Source organism: Salmo salar, chromosome 26 (assembly GCF_965601325.2).
Source record: "Salmo salar chromosome 26, fSalSal1, whole genome shotgun sequence".
Lineage (NCBI taxonomy): Eukaryota > Metazoa > Chordata > Actinopteri > Salmoniformes > Salmonidae > Salmo > Salmo salar.
The window spans coordinates 40009564-40016832 of NC_138316.1; positions in this window are offsets into that span (position 1 = coordinate 40009564).

The window sequence follows — 7269 nt, forward strand, 5'->3', positions numbered from 1 at the left end:
GATATAGAGGAAGGTAGGGGGACAGTACTGGCCCTTCCTTCTCTCATGTGATATAGAGGAAGGCAGGGGGACAGTACTGGCCCTTCCTTCTCTCATGTGATATAGAGGAAGGTAGGGGGACAGTACTGGCCCTTCATTCGCTCATGTGATATAGAGGAAGGCAGGGGGACAGTACTGGCACTTCTCTCATGTGATATAGAGGAAGGTAGGGGGACAGTACTGGCCCTTCCTTCTCTCATGTGATATAGAGGAAGGTAGGGGGACAGTACTGGCCCTTCCTTCTCTCATGTGATATAGAGGAAGGTAAGGGGACAGTACTGGCCCTTCCTTCTCTCATGTGATATAGAGGAAGGTAGGGGGACAGTACTGGCCCTTCCTTCTCTCATGTGATATAGAGGAAGGTAGGGGGACAGTACTGGCCCTTCCTTCTCTCATGTGATATAGAGGAAGGCAGGGGGACAGTACTGGCCCTTCTCTTATGTGATATAGAGGAAGGTAGGGGGACAGTACTGGGCCCTTCCTTCTCTCATGTGATATAGAGGAAGGTAGGGGGACAGTACTGGCCCTTCCTTCTCTCATGTGATATAGAGGAAGGCAGGGGGACAGTACTGGCCCTTCCTTCTCTCATGTGATATAGAGGAAGGTTGGGGGACAGTACAGGCCCTTCCTTCTGTCATGTGATATAGAGGAAGTTAGGGGGACAGTACTGGCCCTTCTCTCATGTGATATAGAGGAAGGTAGGGGGACAGTACTGGCCCTTCTCTCATGTGATATAGAGGAAGGCAGGGGGACAGTACTGGCACTTCCTTCTCTCATGTGATATAGAGGAAGGTAGGGGGACAGTACTGGCCCTTCCTTCTCTCATGTGATATAGAGGAAGGCAGGGGGACAGTACTGGCCCTTCCTTCTCTCATGTGATATAGAGGAAGGTAGGGGGGCAGTACAGGCCCTTCTCTCATGTGATATAGAGGAAGGTAGGGGGACAGTACTGGCCCTTCTCTCATGTGATATAGAGGAAGGTAGGGGGACAGTACTGGCCCTTCCTTCTCTCATGTGATATAGAGGAAGGTAGGGGGACAGTACTGGCCCTTCTCTCATGTGATATAGAGGAAGGTAGGGGGACAGTACTGGCCCTTCCTTCTCTCATGTGATATAGAGGAAGGTAGGGGGACAGTACTGGCCCTTCTCTCATGTGATATAGAGGAAGGTAGGGGGACAGTACTGGCCCTTCCTTCTCTCATGTGATATAGAGGAAGGTAGGGGACAATACTGGCCCTTCCTTCTCTCATGTGATATAGAGGAAGGTAGGGGGACAGTACTGGCCCTTCCTTCTCTCATGTGATATAGAGGAAGGCAGGGGGACAGTACTGGCCCTTCTCTTATGTGATATAGAGGAAGGTAGGGGGACAGTACTGGGCCCTTCCTTCTCTCATGTGATATAGAGGAAGGTAGGGGGACAGTACTGGCCCTTCCTTCTCTCATGTGATATAGAGGAAGGCAGGGGGACAGTACAGGCCCTTCCTTCTCTCATGTGATATAGAGGAAGGTAGGGGGACAATACTGGCCCTTCCTTCTCTCATGTGATATAGAGGAAGGTAGGGGGACAGTACTGGCTCTTCCTTCTCTCATGTGATATAGAGGAAGGTAGGGGGACAGTACTGGCCCTTCCTTCTCTCATGTGATATAGAGGAAGGTAGGGGGACAGTACTGGCCCTTCTCTCATGTGATATAGAGGAATGTTGGTGGACAGTACAGGCCCTTCTCTCATGTGATATAGAGGAAGGTAGGGGGACAGTACTGTCCCTTCTCTCATGTGATATAGAGGAAGGCAGGGGGACAGTACTGGCCCTTCTCTCATGTGATATAGAGGAATGTTGGTGGACAGTACAGGCCCTTCTCTCATTTGATATAGAGGAAGGTAGGGGGACAGTACTGGCCCTTCTCTCATGTGATATAGAGGAAGGTAGGGGGACAGTACTGTCCCTTCTCTCATGTGATATAGAGGAAGGTAGGGGGACAGTACTGGCCCTTCCTTCTCTCATGTGATATAGAGGAAGGTAGTAGGACAGTACTGGGCCTTCCTTCTCTCATGTGATATAGAGGAAGGTAGGGGGGCAGTACAGGCCCTTATCTCATGTGATATAGAGGTAGGTAGGGGGACAGTACTGGCCCTTCTCTCATGTGATATAGAGGAAGGTAGGGGGACAGTACTGGCCCTTCCTTCTCTCATGTGATATAGAGGAAGGCAGGGGGACAGTACTGGCCCTTCCTTCTCTCATATGATATAGAGGAAGGTAGGGGGGCAGTACTGGCCCTTCTCTCATGTGATATAGAGGAAGGTAGGGGGACAGTATTGTCCCTTCCTTCTCTCATGTGATATAGAGGAAGGCAGGGGGACAGTACTGGCCCTTCTCTCATGTGATATAGAGGAAGGTAGGGGGACAGTACTGGCCCTTCCTTCTCTCATGTGATATAGAGGAAGGTAGGGGGACAGTACTGGCCCTTCCTTCTCTCATGTGATATAGAGGAAGGTAGGGGGACAGTACTGGCCCTTCCTTCTCTCATGTGATATAGAGGAAGGTAGGGGGACAGTACAGGCCCTTCCTTCTCTCATGTGATATAGAGGAAGGTAGGGGGACAGTACTGGCTCTTCTCTCATGTGATATAGAGGAAGGTAGGGGGACAGTACTGGCCCTTCCTTCTCTCATGTGATATAGAGGAAGGTAGGGGGACAGTACTGGCCCTTCCTTCTCTCATGTGATATAGAGGAAGGTAGGGGGACAGTACTGGCCCTTCTCTCATGTGATATAGAGGAAGGTAGGGGGACAGTACTGGCTCTTCCTTCTCTCATGTGATATAGAGGAAGATAGGGGGACAGTACTGGCCCTTCCTTCTCTCATGTGATATAGAGGAAGGTAGGGGGACAGTACTGGCCCTTCCTTCTCTCATGTGATATAGAGGAAGGTAGGGGGACAGTACTGGCCCTTCCTTCTCTCATGTGATATAGAGGAAGGCAGGAGGACAGTACTGGCCCTCCCTTCTCTCATGTGATATAGAGGAAGGTAGGGGGGCAGTACTGGCCCTTCCTTCTCTCATGTGATATAGAGGAAGGTAGGGGGACAGTACTGGCCCTTCTCTCATGTGATATAGAGGAAGGTAGGGGGACAGTACTGGCCCTTCCTTCTCTCATGTTATATAGAGGAAGGTAGGGGGACAGTACTGGTCCTTCCTTCTCTCATGTGATATAGAGGAAGGTAGGGGGACAGTACTGGCCCTTCCTTCTCTGGTGTGATATAGAGGAAGGCAGGAGGACAGTACTGGCCCTTCCTTCTCTCATGTGATATAGAGGAAGGTAGGGGGACAGTACTGGCCCTTCCTTCTCTCATGTGATATAGAGGAAGGTAGGGGGACAGTACTGGCCCTTCCTTCTCTCATGTGATATAGAGGAAGGTAGAGGGACAGTACTGGCCCTTCCTTCTCTCATGTGATATAGAGGAAGGTAGGGGGACAGTACTGGCTCTTCCTTCTCTCATGTGATATAGAGGAAGGTAGGGGGACAGTACTGGCCCTTCCTTCTCTCATGTGTATAGTACCAATTAGAGACACTGGCCATGACACAACACCCTCCACACATCCCACCCTTCCGCCTCCATTCAACAGTGTGCAATAAGTGTGTGTGTGTGTGTGTGTGTGTGTGTGTGTGTGTGTGTGTGTGTGTGTGTGTGTGTGTGTGTGTGTGTGTGTGTGTGTGTGTGTGTGTGTGTGTGTGTGTGTGTGTGTGTGTGTGTGTGTGTGTGTGTGTGTGTGTGTGTGTGTGTGTGTGTGTGTATGTGTGTGTGTGTGTGTGTGTGTGTGTGTGTGTGTGTGTGTGTGTGTGTGTGTGTGTGCGTGCGTGTTAGGACCTCCTAATGGTCCATTTCATGCCAGCCCCAGAGGACGGACCAGCGCTAATTAGATTTGTGTGGGCGCGCCGCCTCCTTGGCAGGTGATGCTCGCTCGGTGCGACCCTGAACAAACATGCGTAGCAATTAGCCGCTAATTCACTTATTCACTTCACGAGTTATTATCACAAAACAAGCACAGACCACGCCGGGCAAGAGATTAGCATTCTGCTACAGCCATAGGCTAAGCACTGTACATGTTATGCTAGGCTACACTTGATTCACTGACAGTCTCCTCAAAAGTAGGCTACAGGTGTTGAATTGTAAACGTGGTCCGTGAGCTTACTGTTTAGCAAACTAGAATTCTCAAAGCCGTAGCCACCAAATGTCACTGACAGCCCATTGGCTGCACCGTATATAATGAAACTCAGGACCACGTATTATGGCCAAAGTAAATGGAGATTTAATATAGCTTATTTTTATTTTACACCTTTACTTCTTTACATATTTTACATTTATTTTACATTTTCTTTTTATGGCCCTCAGGCTGAATATAACAAACAAATCATATTATGGGTGGCAATACAGAAGGGCTCCTCACAGAGACACCATATGTCATTGTTCTCCCGGGCCCAGAACCCGGACCCAGAACCCAGGAGAATTGAAGACCGACCCCATAGCACCCAAGTAAATTTGCTTCCCTTCTGTCACAGGTGCAGCTCATCACCTGTGATCAGAACTAGAGGGAGGAGAGAGAAGGAACAAAGAGAGAACAAAATGATAGCACAACTAAATGACAACATACTGTCATTCATACAACTACTGAAAAATAACCCATCAGGATGTAATGATGAAAGAATGCATATAAATATGGATTATGATACTGGCCAGTATAGTATAGTATAAACATATAGACATTCATACTTCCACTCTCTCATACTCAGCCCTCCCATCACCATGTGCAGACCTCCTTTCATAGAGTTGTATGGAAGTACAGCTTCTAGCACGGTTTCTAGCTTTTGATAAGGTTGTACTCTAAGTCTGAGAAGTATTCCAGAAAAACATGTCCGTTCTCCTCCATGACCAGGTAAGTAAGTACACCTCGTCTGAGCCAGAACTGCCTATAAGCAAGAGCCCATCTCCTGATTCTGTAGCATGAGGCTAGAATCAGGATGCTAGTTGATGGAAGGGCCTCACCCCCAAACTCCTTAATGCTGACTCCCAAGCAGAGAAGCACCAGGAACCATTTCACCCCCAAACTCCTTAATGCTGACTCCCAAGCAGAGAGGCACCAGGAACCATTTCACCCCCAAACTCCTTAATGCTGACTCCCAAGCAGAGAGGCACCAGGAACCATTTCACCCCCAAACTCCTTAATGCTGACTCCCAAGCAGAGAGGCACCAGGAACCATTTCACCCCCAAACTCCTTAATGCTGACTCCCAAGCAGAGAGGCACCAGGAACCATTTCACCCCCAAACTCATTAATGCTGACTCCCAAGCAGAGAGGCACCATGAACCATTTCACCCCCAAACTCATTAATGCTGACTCCCAAGCAGAGAGGCACCAGGAACCATTTCACCCCCAAACTCCTTAATGCTGACTCCCAAGCAGAGAGGCACCAGGAACCATTTCACCCCCAAACTCATTAATGCTGACTCCCAAGCAGAGAGGCACCAGGAACCATTTCACCCCCAAACTCCTTAATGCTGACTCCCAAGCAGAGAGGCACCAGGAACCATTTCACCCCCAAACTCCTTAATGCTGACTCCCAAGCAGAGAGGCATCAGGAACCATTTCACCCCCAAACTCATTAATGCTGACTCCCAAGCAGAGAGGCACCAGGAACCATTTCACCCCCAAACTCCTTAATGCTGACTCCCAAGCAGAGAGGCACCAGGAACCATTTCACCCCCAAACTCATTAATGCTGACTCCCAAGCAGAGAGGCACCAGGAACCATTTCACCCCCAATCTCCTTAATGCTGACTCCCAAGCAGAGCGGCACCGGGAACCATTTCACCCCCAAACTCCTTAATGCTGACTCCCAAGCAGAGAGGCACCAAGAACCATTTCACCCCCAAACTCCTTAATGCTGACTCCCAAGCAGAGCGGCACCAGGAACCATTTCACCCCCAAATCCAGGTATCAGGAACCATTTTAAGTCTTTGGGTATAGCTAGACCAGGGATCAAACCCACATCCTTCCAATCTCAGGGCAGACACTCTAACCACAAGGCCACTGAATCTGTGGGTTGAAAGGCTACATGGTCAATCCGAAGTCTGCATTGGCCGTACAGCATTTACAGTGACATGGCCTCTGCAGAAGTCAGGGAATTCATACTTCTTGCGTTTCGCCGAGCAGCGCAGAGATGTTGTGAAGGAAATTGTCAAGGAAGTGAGTTCATGTTTATACAGGACCTCCCGCCCTCACCTACCATCAACCAATCATGTCAATGCAGAGCTATACGGAGCCCTCCACATTGTTACAAAATTTAAGAGGCGCACGGCGATGTGGTACAGATCTCAGTTTGGCCTCTGTGTACCTCCAGAGGGTCCGCAACACCATCCATACGGTGCCGCCGACATTTTCAGATCAAGCATAAATTGTCTCTAAGGTAAGTGGTCTATTTCTGGAGAAATACCCACCATTTTGTTTGCCCCCATTTTCTCCTTGCTTGGAAAGCTTGTTGGGATAAATGGGGTGGTGTGGATGAGGATTTTACCAAGATGAAAGAATCCCAAACATCTCCACAAGCACTGACATTATGATGCTGTCTAGGAAGCAATGTGGCAGCAGCAACGTTAGCCATACATTTCCCAGATAAGAGCTACTGTATATAGACAGAAGCATTACTATAATACGATATCTATTACTACACCATTTCCCAGATAGGAGCTACTGTATATAGACAGAAGCATTACTATAATACGATATCTATTACTACACCATTTTCATATTAGCCTAGTCACAACAGTTCTTAGTAACTCATTGATTCACATTTATCTTTTCCTTATTCTGTTGTTTATTGATAATGTGAGGTTTGTACATGAACATCAGGGGGCGGAATAACCATTCATTTGCAACAACTCCCATATCTCAATGGGTCTGTAGCTTCCTGTTCCAGCCGTAGTGCAGGTCTTTCTGTGTGTGTTGCTCTTGTACAGCAACATCTGTTCTAAATGACAAATACAAACCCGATAAAAACACTGCGCAGCTGTTTCTCTTGTCGTCTCTTCTTCGTCTCTCTCTCCTGGGAACATCAGGATTTAGATCATCAGAGAAAGACATCAGAAACAGGTCTGAGGCACACAGACATGTATCTCGTACGGAGGCAGATTGGACTGGTCTCCACACCTGTCACCGTTGTCATGTAATGAACAGGGAAA